Source organism: Mustelus asterias, chromosome 6, assembly GCF_964213995.1.
Source record: "Mustelus asterias chromosome 6, sMusAst1.hap1.1, whole genome shotgun sequence".
Classification (NCBI taxonomy): domain Eukaryota; kingdom Metazoa; phylum Chordata; class Chondrichthyes; order Carcharhiniformes; family Triakidae; genus Mustelus; species Mustelus asterias.
The window spans coordinates 9,416,481-9,430,068 of NC_135806.1; the positions used below are offsets into that span (position 1 = coordinate 9,416,481).

Consider the following 13,588-nt stretch of genomic DNA (forward strand, 5'->3'; position numbering starts at 1 on the left):
AGAATAAAGGGACAACCCTTCAGAGCCAATATGGGGAGGAACTTCTTCAGCCAGAGGATGGTGAATCTATGGAATTCATTGCCACAGAAGGCTGTGGAGGCCGGGTCATTGAGTATACTTAAGACAGAGATAGATTGGTTCTTGATTGATAAGAGGATCAAAGGTGATGGGGAAAAGGCAGGAGAATGGGGTTGAGAAACTTATCAACCATGATCGAATGGCAAAGCAGACTCGATGGGCCGAATGGCATAATTCTGCTCCTTTAATCTTACGATTGGATATGGGGATATATTTCAGAGAATCCCTACAGTGCAGAAGGAGGCCATTCGGTCCATTGAGTCTGCACCGACCACCCAGGCCCTATCCCCATAACCCTACTTATTTACTCTAGTTAGTCCCCCTGACACTAAGGGGCAATTTAGCATGGCCAATCCACCTAACCCGCACATCTTTGGATTGTGGGAGGAAACCAGAGCACCCGGAGGAAACCCATGCAGACGCGAGGAGAATGTGCAAACTCCACACAGACAGTGGCCCAAGGCCGGAACTGAACCCGGGTCCCCAGCGTTGTAAGGCAGCAGTGCTAACCACTGTGCCACCGTGACACCCCCATGGGCTTATGGAATGAATAATCAAACAAATCTGGCATGTTTTGCCACTCAGCTAGACCTACCCACGATGGTTTGGCATTGAGCCGCAGACAATAAATGCCAGCCTTGTCAGTCATGCCCACAGCCCAACAATGAGTTAAAGAATAAACCACACTGGCAGCAGTAGACTGCGAGAGGTGAATCATTTTCAGGGCAATTATCTTTGGATGTAAAAAAGGACTGTTGCAAACTAATTAAATTAGAGATGTGATTGTTTAATAGACGTGCTGCTTGTAACTCAATCCCTGCCACAGAAACATAACCTTTTCAGCTGATTACCCCTCGAGGGAAGGCTGCAGAAGTTTATAGTTAAAGAGGTTACAACCACAAACACGGAAGTTGTATCTGCAGTCACAGTAATCTAAATAAGATTTCCTTGATATTGTGCACCAAATTTGTTGGAGAGATTTTTGACTTCTCATAGAGTCATAAAGGTTTACAGCATGGAAACAGGCCCTTCGGCCCAACTTGTCCATGCTGCCTTTTTTTTAAACCCCTAAGCTAATCCCAATTGCCCGCATTTGGCCCATATCCCTCGATACCCATCGTACCCATGTAACTGTCTCAATGCTTTTTAAAAGACAAAATTGTACCCATCTCCATTACTACCTCTGGCAGCTTGTTCCAGACACTCACCACTCTCTGTGTGAAAAAATTGCCCCTCTGGACCCATTTGTGTCTCTCCCCTCTCACCTTAATCCTATCCTCTCTAGTTTTGGGAAAAGTTTGGGAAAAGATCTACGTTTGGGATAAGATATTGACAATCTAGCTGATATAAGCCCCACATTATTTTATAGACCTCTACAAGATCACCCCTCAGCCTCCTATGCTCCAGAGAAAAAAAGTCCCAGTCTATCCAGCCTCTCCTTATAACTCAAACCATCAAATCCTGGTAGCATCCTAGTAAATCTCTTCTGCACTCTTTCTAGTTAGAATCATAGAAACCCTACAGCACAGAAAGAGGCCACTGGGCCCATCGAGTCTGCACCGACCACAATCCCACCCAGGCCCTACCCCTATATCCCTACATATTTACCCGCTAATCCCTCTAACCTACGCATCTCAGGACACTAAGGGGCAATTTTTTAGCATGGCCAATCGACCTAACCCGCACATCTTTGGACTGTGGGACGAAACCGGAGCACCTGGAGGAAACCCACGCAGACACAGGGAGAATGTGCAAACTCCACACAGACAGTGACCCAAGCCGGGAATCGAACCCAGGTCCCTGGAGCTGTGAAGCAGCAGTGCTAACCACTGTGCTTCCGTGCCACCCCAAGTTTAATAATATCCTTTCTATAATAGGGTGACCAGGGTGTTCTGCTCAGAACAAACTCGTGACTCAGGAAACTGCTAGTTTCCCATTAGAAAGAAAGTTAAATGGTAAATATTTGGCTTCACTGATCTGAGAAAACACACCAAGCTTCGAATGTATCTCGCGGTGGGTACACGGCTAACCCTGCGCTAAATCCTGTTGTACTGCGGCTTCTCCTCAATAACTACTCCACAAGTCAGGCATCAGGGGACACAGCGCTTCATTCGGTCTACTCATTCCACACTTCAAATGTTAACTCTGGGTGGATCCCCATAGCTCACCCAACACCTGAGGTCACATGACCTGTTCCCTTAAAGGGGCTATGCTCCAACATACATCATACACTTGTAGAAATAAAGTAGCAATTCCAGCTGTTAAGTTAAAACAATTGTGGAAATTAAGTTATGGCAAACATTTCTGTAAAATAATGGAAAATGATTATTGGTGAGGCCAGCGCTGCCGTACTCAGGATAAGTGACTAATCTAAACCTTGTATTAGTTCCATAAACACTGTGTTCCAGCCTTGGCCATAGGATGAAAATAAGACCCTTTCAATAACAAAATTCCAAAGAGCAATATACAGTGAACTATAACTGTTACATTTTCTGTATGAATCGACAGAATAGCTTGCAGTGCTTTGCACTGTATTGTGTTCTCACTTGTGCGCAAGTAATTAAAGCTTGGAAGTCTGAGTACTCTTAGTGCTGAGTATCGTTTGTACCCAGGTATTCCACAACTGCATCACCCAAGTTCAAGTTTTTTTTTCCTCTCTACTTGAGTCCTCATTTATAAACCAGAAACTCGCATCTCGACAATAAATGGAGGCCAGAATTTTTTATTCCTGCCAGCGACTGGCGTCGTTGCCTGCGGGACTTTCGGCCGCTCTCCAAATTTTCCCGTTCCCACCCACGGTGAGGCCCGACAGTCCCACCCAAACAATCATGCGGCACTGGAGGAAGCCCATTGTGCCTGTGCTGGCTATGTGAAACATCCCATCCAACTAATTCCACTGCCCCGATCCTTCCCCTGTCCTGCAATTCTCGTCCCTTTGGAGTATTTATTCAATTCCGTTTCACTCTTGACTCTGCTTGATAAGCAAGGGGGTGAAAGGTTATGGGGGGTAGGCGGGAATGTGGGGTTGAGGTTACGGTCAGATCAGCCATGATCTTATAGAATGGCAGAACAGGCTCGAGGGGCTGGGTGGCCTACTCCTGCTCCTAATGCGGAAGTTCATTTGTTCTGCCACTCTCTCATGCAGTGCATTCCGGATCGTAACGAGTCACTGTGTATAATAAACCTTCTCCTCATCTCCATCTGCTTCTTTCTCCAATTGCTTTAAATGTGTCTCCTCTTCTTCCCTGCTGCCAACAGACTTTTGAATGGACCTACCATATATTAAGTTGATCTTTCTCCTCACTCTGCTATGGCTGTAGCATTACAGTCAGCACTCTTTTCTTTCCTTCTCCCCTATGTACTCTATGAATGGTGTGCTTTGTCTGTATAGTGTGCAAGAAACAATACTTTTCACTGTATACCAATACATATGACAATAATAAATCAAATCAAATCAATTCAAATCACCCCATGATACTTATCGCCAGTATCGCTTATCAAGATCCTTGTTAATCAGAGGTAAAGGAAACCAATTTGGGGGCACCCAACGTTGGGTCCAGGTGTCAGTTCTCCAGGTAGGCCTTACAGGCCCTCTCCTGCCTGTCTGGGTGCGAATGCAGCCAAAGGCCTGCTGTGAAACAAGTTCCACCGACTCCCCACCTCCACAGTGGTGGCCAGGCTGAATGATCTTTGCTTCATAATTTACATTTCTGTTTTTGGTTGAAAATTTTAAGCAGGCAGGTTGAGGGGGCGCCCGAAAGGCTCTCTCGGTTACTTAACCTCGACTGCAAGCTGTTACTCCACCCAGGCTGCAAGGCCTATGCTTGGATCCTCCAGCTTTGAAAGCCCGCCTGCTGGCCCTCATTGGTCAGGGATCCTGCCTCCGTGTCAAGTACTGCTGCTCAAAATCCCAAAGTGTGGCTGTTTCTCCCCCCTCAGCCCCATCCCGGTGGCTGGTTGGGGGACCCAGAAACAATCCCGTTACATCCCATCCCGACGCAAGAATCCCAACCCTTATTTCATGTCAATAAAGATTCCAAGGGCAAGATTTGGGTGGCACGGTGGCACAGTGGTTAGCACTGCTGCCTCACAGCGCTAGGGACCCGGGTTTGATCCCCGGCTTGGGTCACTGTCTGTGTGAAGTTTGCACGTTCTCCCCGTGTCTGCGTGGGTTTCCTCTGGGTGCTCCGGTTTCTTCCCACAGTCTAAAGATGTGTGGGTTAGGTGCACTGGCCATGCTAAATTGACCCTGAGTCTCCCAGGATGAGTAGGTTAGAGAGATTAGTGGGGTAAATATGTGGGGTTACGGTATAGGGCCTGCGTGGGATTGTTGTCGGTGCAGACTCGATGGGCCGAATGGCCTCCTTCTGCACTGTTGGGATTCTATGATTCAATGATTTTCCGGTCATAGAGTCATAGAGTTTCACAGCATGGAAACAGGCCCTTCAGCCTAACTTGTCCGTGCCACCTTTTTTTTAGACCACTAAGCTAGTCCCAATTGCCCGTGTTTGGCCCATATCCCTCTATACCCATCCTACCCGTGTAACTGCAGGTTGGGAACATTTGGCCAAAAGTCAATTGACCTTCAATTCTCAACAGGGGGGTTTGTAGCTGGATTGCTTTGCGATCACTTTAACTGGAGTCACTGCAGACAGGCTAATTCCGCACAGCGTTGGACTCTCATTGTTCATTGCTCCCCTCTGATGGACTTTAATTACATTTAGAATTCTGGCCTCAGACAGGGCATGGCAGGTGGACCGTTTTAGCTTTGTCACTGGTGAGGGAATGATGGATACAAGCAGCACGCCAGGCCGTTTGATCTGTCGATGGAAGACTAAACATGCTGATGATGGCTCTGTTGTGACAGGTATAAAGCGTGAAGAAATGTTAGACTAATTGTTTGAGATTGTTGAGTCTGTACCCGTAGTCATTACAACCCAGAGTGTCTGATGCTGGTAGCACTGACATGTGGGGACCCCGTCTGACAAACAAAATGAATAGCGGAGCTTTTTTCCAGTTCCCTCCACGGTGATGTGCCAGAGTTCACTGAGGGAGTCAGTGGGAGCTCGGTTTCATGTTCAACTTTGCATTCAGGGAAGAGGTTTAAGTCTGGCCTTAAAGACATACTATCGCATTGAAACCAGAGGATGGGTGAATTAAACTTCGAGCAAAAGTTTCAGGGGTGGCCCAGTGGCACAGTGGTTAGCACTGCTGCCTCACAGCTCCAGGAGCCTGGGTTCAATTCCGGCCTTGAGTGATTGTCTGTGTGGAATTTGCACATTCTCCCCGTTTCTGCGTGTGTTTCCTCCGGGTGCTCCGGTTTCCTCCCACACTCCAAAGAGGTGCGCGTTAGGTTGATTGGACATGCTAAATTGACCTTAGTTTAGGGGAATTAGCAGGGTAAATATGTGGGGTTACAGGAATAGGGCCTGGGTGGGATTGTGGCCGGTGCAGGCTCGATGGGCCAAACGGCCTCCTTCTGCACTGTAGGGATTCTATGATTCTAAATTGTGCTCTCGAAGATTGAGAGGCGATCTCGTTGAACCACACAAGATTCGGAAGGGGCTAGAGAGGGTGGGTGCTGAGAGATTGTTTCCGACTGTCAGGGAATCTAAAACACGGGGGCACAGTTTCAGTGTAAGGGGCTGATCATTTAGGGCTGAGATGAAGAGAAATTTCTTCAGGGGAGTGTGAATCTTTGGAATTCTCTACCCCACGGGGTTGTGGGTGCTCCACCATTGAATCCATTTGAGGTTGGGATGCACAGATCTTTGGGAATTAAGGGATATGGAGAGTGGGTGGAAAAGTGGAATTGAAGCTCAAGATCCGCCATGATCATGGTGAATGGCGAAGGAGACTGGGACGGGCTGTGTGGTCTATTCCTGCTCCTCTTTCTTGTGCATTCATTAGATCAAAAGTGCTTACCCATGTTATTTCCAGTAGGTGGTTGAGGCATGATGCACTATCAATAAGGCGAAAGACTACCGATATGCCAATATAAGTGTAGGCTTTTATTCACAACAGAATCAGGAGCAGATCCCAACAATTAACCGACCTGGACTGAACAAGGGGGAGGAGACAGCCACCTTTATACTAGGTGCTGAGGGGAGGCACCAAACTGGAAGGGGATGTGTCCAGGTATGACAAACACACACAACGGTGGTCCATATAGGACAAAGGCACAACTGAGGTCCACCACAAGGCAGTTGCGTTAGCCACATTTAGGACTTATCTTGATAGGCATATGAACAAACGGGGAATGGAGGAATATGAGTGGTTGGTTTAGATAGGTAAACGTGATTGGCGCAGGCTTGGAGGGCCGAAGGGCCTGTTCCTGTGCTGTACTGTTCTTTGTAAAAGTTTATTTATTAGTCACATTTATTAGTTGCTGTGAAAATCACCTAGTCACCACACTCCGTGCCTGTTCGGGTACACTGGGGGAGAATTTAGCATGGCCAATGCACCTAACCAGCACGTCCTCCCCTGGACTGCGGGAGGAAACCGGAGAACCCGGGGGAAACCCGTGCAGACACGGGGAGAACGTGCAGAATCCACACAGACAGTGACCCAAGCCGGGAATCGAACCCGGGTTCCTGGCGCTGTGAGGCAGCAGTGCTAACCGCTGTGCCGCCCTTAAAGGAAGAATCATATTGGTCCAGCTCTATTCATGACCCAGGGACACCGCAAAGCACTTTCTCAAGTGTAGTCACTGTTGTAATGTGGGAAACATGGCAGCCAATTTCTGCACAGCAAGCTCCCATAAAACAGCAGTATGTTAATGACCAGATTATCTATTATAGTGATGCTAGCTGAGGGATGAATGTTGGCCAGTACACTGGAATAATTCCCCTGCTCTTCTTCAAAATGGCGCCGTGGAAACTTCTGCATCCACCTGACAGATCAGACCAGTCTCCAACATAGTGTTTCAGCTGAAAATGGGCTTCTCCAACAGTGTGGCATTCCCTCCCTGCTGCAGTAGTAGGGTTGATATAGATACCTGTATGGACTTGAACCCCAAGCCATACTGACTCAGAAACGAGAATCCTACACACTGAATCCATACTGACACCCAAGGCATTAGGATATCTATGGTTGGCACATTGGCACATTGGTTAGCACTGCTGCTTCAGAGCGCCAAAGACTTGGGTTCGATCCTGGCCTTGGGTGACTGTCTGTGCGGAGGCTGCACATTCTCCCCGTGTGTGTGTGGGTTTCCTCTGGGTGCTCCGGTTTCCTCCCACATTCCAAAATGTGCGGGTTAGGTGGATTTGCATGGTAAGTGTGTGGGGTTACGATGATAAGGCAAGGTAGCAGGCCTGGGTAAGATACTCTGTCAGGGAATTGGTGCAGACTCATAGAACCCTACAGTGCAGAAGGAGGCCATTCAGCCCATCGAGTGTGCACCGACCACAATCCCACCCAAGCCCTATCCCCACAACACCACGCATTTACCCCAGCTAGCCCCCCTGACACTAAGGGGCAATTTAGCATGGCCAATCCACCTAACCCAAACATCTTACTCGATGGCCTCCTTCTGTAAAATAGGGATTCTATGATCTGTTAGCAGCTCTGTCCTTCCTCACGCGCTGCTGGGAGTTAAATGTCAGAAAATAATTAATTTTCAAGCTAGATAAAATTAAAAATCCCACAAGATGCTCACCCTATTTGCTCAGCGCTGCATTAAATACATTTCGCCTTCCCCACTGCAAAATCAGCTCAGTTCTGAATAGCTAGCTTTGATTTTGTGTGAATACTTCGAGCTTCCACCGAAACTTATGTTCTGCCAGGTCTCAGATCTATTCACGACCAACTGCCCAATTCCTCCTACTGCCTGGGGAACCCCTTTCCCCACAGCAGACATCACACCAGTCACACAGTCCAAAATAAAGGGGTGACGTTACCTGTTAGGTGGCTCAATAAAGCAGCATTTTACATCTTGCAAGAAGCAATTGGAAAGTGGTGACCCATAGAATCCCTTCAATTCAGAAGGAGGTCATTCGGCCCATTGAGTCTGCACCGGGTCTCAAAAGTGCATCTTACCCAGGCCCACCCCTCTGCCCTATCCTTGTAACCCTGCGCATTTACAATGGCCAATCAACCTAACCTGCACATCTTTGGAGTGTGGGAGGAAAGCGGAGCACCCGGAGGAAACCCACGCAGACACGGGGGGCAGCAATGGTGGCACAGTGGTTAACGTTGCTGCCTCACGGTTGCCAAGGACCCGGGTTCGATTCCCGGCTTGGGTCTGTGGGGAATTTGCATGTTCTCCCCGTGTCTGCGTGGGTTTCCTCCGGGTGCTCTGGTTTCCTCCCGCAGTCCGAAGTACGCATAGGTTAGGTGCATTGTCCATGCTAAATTCTCCCTCGGTGTACCTGAACAGATGTGAGTGTGGTGACTGGATGATTTTCACAGTAACTTCATTGCAGTGTTAATGTAAGCCTACTTGTGATACTAATAAATAAACTTTAAAACTTGCAAACTCCACACGGACAGTCACCTGAGACCGGAATTGAACCCGGGTCCCTGGCGCTGTGAGGCAGCAGTGCTAACCATTGTGCTGCCCAATGCAATGTGAAGGTTTACGTCAAAGTTCTGCTCTTCTGTTCCTCAACAGAAGCTAATCGGAAAACTGCTCCAGGCCAGATACTGGGAAACAACTGGGAATAGAATCTTCTACCACGAGTCACACCACACCACTCCAGTCCCACCCCCTACCCCCTTCCTCAATTTCCCAGGAGGTATGGCGTTTCCTAGTGTTGGACGCACTCCAGATGTGTCTCACTTACCTCACAGGGGATCTGAGCTGATGTAAGGAGTCGGGGGAACCCTAATGCAGTTGCACCAGCCAGCTGAAGGTTTGACGCAGATTGCTTGGTGTATGGTTGAAAGATGATGAAGCTTTCCAAAAAAATATGAGGAGTGAGAAACTGTACGAACTGCAGATTAGATCAGTAACTTCTTGCACTGTGGTCCACTAAACCATCATCAGTTTAGTCCACACCAAACAGCAGAAAATATTCTATGGAGAAAAATGTCAATTTTTCATCGAATCGTAGAGTCCCTACAGTGCAGAAGGAGGCCATTCGGCCCATTGAGTCTGCACCGACTCTCTGAGAGTATCTTACCCAGGCTCACCCTCCGTCCTATCCCTGTAACTCCACACATTTACCATGGCTAATCCATTTTACCCACACATGCTGGGATACTAAGGGCAATTTAGCATGGCCAATCCACTCAACCAGCACATCTTTGGAGTGTGGGAGGAAACAGGAGCAACCGGGGAGAATGTATACTGAGACACGGGGAGAATGTATACTGAGACACGGGGAGAATGTATACTGAGACACGGGGAGAATGTATACTGAGAAAATTCCATGTACAATTCAGTGCATGAAATGTTGCAAGATTTGCAGCACAAAACAACAACAACTTATATTTATATAGCATCTTTAAAGCAACGGAATGCTTCACTGGAGCGATTATAAAATGCGGTATGACACTGATCCACATAAAGAGATGTGAGGTCAGATGACCAAAAGCTTGTTAAAGAGGTAGGCTTTTAAAGAGCATCTTAAGAGAAGAAAGTGACGTGGAGAAGTGTAGTAGGAGCATTCTGGAGCTTGGGGCCCAGTCAACAGGCGGCACTGCCCCTAGTGGTCAAGCAATGAAAATCAGGGAAGCAGAGGAGGACAGAATTGGAATAGCGCAGAGATCTTGGGGGCTTGTGAGATAGAAGGAGATTACAGAGATAGAGAGATAGGGGCAAAGGAGGGATTTGAAAACAAGGATGAGAATTTTAAAGTCAAGAATTGGGGCGGCACGGTGGCACCGTGGCTAGCACTGCTGCCTCACAGCGCCAAAGACCTGGGTTCGATTCCCGGCTTGGGTGACTGTCTGTGAGGAGTTTGCACGTTCTCTCTGCGTGCGTTCCCTCCGGGTGCTCCGGTTCCCTCCCACAGTCCAAAGATATGTGGGCTAGGTGCATCGGCCACGCTAAATTACCCCTTAGTGTTCCGGGATGCGTAGATTAGAGGGATTAGCGGGGCAAATATGTGGGATTACAGGTTGTTGTCGGTACAGACTCAATGGTCCGAATGGCCTCCTTCTGCACTGTAGGGTTTCTATGGTTAAATAGCTTCACCGGAAGCCAGTATAGGTCAGTGAGCACAAGGGTGCATTAGCGAAACGGGACTTGGTGCAAGTTAAGACATGGGTAGCAGGATGACATCGAGCTTATGGAGGGTAGAATGTGGAGCTGGACAATAATGCAGTGGAAGAAGTCAAGAGGTAACAAAGGCATGGACGAGGGTTTCAGCAGCAGATGGAGGTGGAAATAGGGAGGCTTGTGGTTGGAAACTCATCAAGGGATCAAATGCGATCCTTAGATTGCAAACAGGCGGGCTTAATCTCAGGCTGCTCCCAGAGAAAGGAATGGAGGCAGTAGCTAGTGAACGGATTAAGGAATGCCTGAAGCTTTGGCTAGGAATTCCAGACAGAGGAAGTGACCAGGGGATGATTCAATCCATTGGAATTTTATACTTGAATCAGGAATGTTTGATCGATGGCGGAACATCATTCTGCAGCGGGATTCAAGCTGGAATGGGTCTCTAAAGAAGGCCTCATCCCCGAAGCAATTGCAGTCAACCAGCCAATTGTCTTTTTGAGACAGGGTTGTTAAACAGCATCTCAGGGCCCAGCGGAAACCTTTCTGTCACGTGTTCTGAAGTGCAGACTACACATGCCCCACTGTTTGTGTCTGCTAATTGATACACTTAACATCAGCACAGGCTCCGAAAATCACTCTCAGCCCTCAGTGTATTTTCCGGCAGCTTTCTGGTTTAGTCTGGAGGGCTGAAGAATCCAGACCCCTCGGGAAATGCTGTCTTCCTCAACGAAGGTTTACAAAGTGAGGGCGGCCAACTGAAGAATTCTCCCCCCTTCAGATTCTGTTCACCTCTGGGTGACACAGTGGGTTAGCACTGTAGCCTCACAGCGCCAGGGACCCAAGTTCGATTTCAGCCTTGGGTCGCTGTCTGTGTGGAGTTTGCACGTTCTCCCCGTGTCTGCGTGGGTTTCCTCCGGGTACTCCGGTTTCCTCCCACAGTCCGAAAGATGTGCGGGTTAGGTGGATTAGCGGGGTAAGTAGGTGGGGTTACAGGGATAGGGCCTGGGGTAAGATGCTCTGTCAGAGAATCAGCACAGACTCAATGGGCCAACCGGCCTCTCTCTGCACTGTAAGGGATTCTATGACCATATCTGATTCACGACAGTCAGTGACCACCATGTCTGAACCTCATCAGTGAATGTCGAGGGAGAGTCACGGACCAACCGACTCAAGAACAGTTTCTTCCCTGCTGTCATTAGACTTTTGAATGGACCTACCGTGCACTAAGTTGATCATAGAAACCCTACAGTGCAGAAGGAGGCCATTCGGCCCATCGAGTCTGCACCGACCACAATCCCACCCAGGCCCTACCCCCACATATTTACCCACTAATCCCTCTAACCTACGCATCTCAGGACTCTAAGGGGCAATTTTTTTTTTAACCTGGCCAATCAACCTAACCCGCATATCTTTGGACTGTGGGGGGAAACCGGAGCACCCGGAGGAAACCCACGCAGACACGAGGAGAATGTGCAAACTCCACACAGACAGTGACCCGAGCCGGGAATCGAACCCGGGATGCTGGAGCTGTGAAGCAGCAGTGCTAACCACTGTGCTACCGTGCCGATCTTTCTCTACACCCTAGCTATGACTGTAACACTACATTCTGCACTCTCTCCTTTCCTTCTCTATGAACGGTATGCTTTGCCTGCATAGCGCGCAAGAAACAATACTTCTCACTGCATACTAATACATGTAACAATAATAAATCAAATCAAATCAAATCAAACCAAATGCTGTCCTTATTTGAACAGGACGGAGAGCTGTTTTATCCTCCCACCTCTCTCCACCCGCCGTCACTCCTGTGAAATCATCAAAGAAAATGATTTTACTGGAGGGGGCATCTCGTTCTACTCCCCGTGCGTCAGGCCTTTGCCCTCACCCGGCAGCGTGGATTTCCTTTGTGTGATAATTTGCTGGAAGTGGGAGTTGATGACAGCACAATGGCGGCGTGGGGGAGGATCCAGGGCAACTGGCGGGGGGGGGGGGGGGGGGGGGGAGGTACCTCAGTAAATGACAGGATCAACAGTCTCTCTCTCTCTAACCAATGAGATTACAAAAAGAAATAAACAGAGGAGGGAACAGTGTGAGTTAGAGTCAAACCAGGTGTTGTGTTATTGACTGAGGGATACCGAGTCGCTGTGGCAACTTTCACTTGTACACGCGTGCTATAGTCCGTAGCTATGGAAAGTGACATAGAACATAGAAAAAATACAGCACAAACAGGCCCTTCGGCCCACAAGTTGCGCCGGTCATGTCCCTACCTACCTAGGCTTATATATAGCCTTACCTATAACCCTCAATTCTAATAAGTCCCATGTACTCATCCAGAAGTCTCTTAAAAGACCCTATCGAGTTTGCCTCCACCACCACTGACGTCAGCCGATTCCACTCATCCACCATCCTCTGAGTGAAAAACTTACCCCTGACATCTCCTCTGTACCTACTCCCCAGCACCTCTCGTAGCAGCCATTTCAGCCCTGGGAAAAAGGCTCCGAGAATCCACCCGATCTATACCTCTCAACATCTTGTACACCTCTATCAGGTCACCTCTCATCCTTCGTCTCTCCAAGGAGAAAAGACCGAGCTCCCTCAGCCTATCCTCATAAGGCATGCCAACCAATCCAGGCAACATCCTTGTAAATCTTCTCTGCACCCTTTCAATCATTTCCACATCCCTCCTGTAATGAGGCGACCAGAACTGAGCACAGTACTCCAAGTGGGGTCTGACGAGGGTCTTATAAAGCTGCATGATTATCTCCCGACTCCTAAACTCAATCCCTCGATTGATGAAGGCCAGCACACCATCCGCCTTCTTAACCACCTCCTCTACCTGTGAGGCCGATTTAAGAGTCCTATGGACCCGGAACCCAGGTCCTTCTGATCCTCTACACTGCTAAGAGTCTAACCCTTGATATTATACTCCTTCATCCCATTTGACCTGCCAAAATGGACCACTACACATTTATCCGGGTTGAAGTCCATCTGCCACTTCTCCGCCCAGTCTTGCATCCTATCTATGTCACGCTGCAGCTTCTGACATCCCTCCAGACTATCCACAACCCCACCAACCTTCGTGTCATCGGCAAACTTACCAACCCATCCCTCCACTTCCTCATCAAGGTCATTTATGAAAATGACCAACAGCAAGGGTCCCAGAACAGATCCCTGGGGCACTCCACTGGTGACCGACCTCCATTCAGAAAAAGACCCGTCTACAACCACTCTCTGCCTTCTGCAGGCAAGCCAGTTCTGAATCCACAAGGCAACAGCCCCTTGGATCCCATGCCCTCTCACTTTCTCAAGAAGTCTTGCATGGGGGACCTTATCGAATGCCTTGCTGAA

The 13,588-nt window shown here is 48.5% G+C and overlaps 1 protein-coding gene across 2 annotated transcripts in view; it reads right to left on the minus strand.

Moving 5' to 3' along the window:
- palm2akap2 (PALM2 and AKAP2 fusion) overlaps positions 1 to 13,588 on the minus strand; it is a 163,493-nt gene that overhangs the window by 91,363 nt on the left and 58,542 nt on the right. The window lies entirely within an intron of this gene.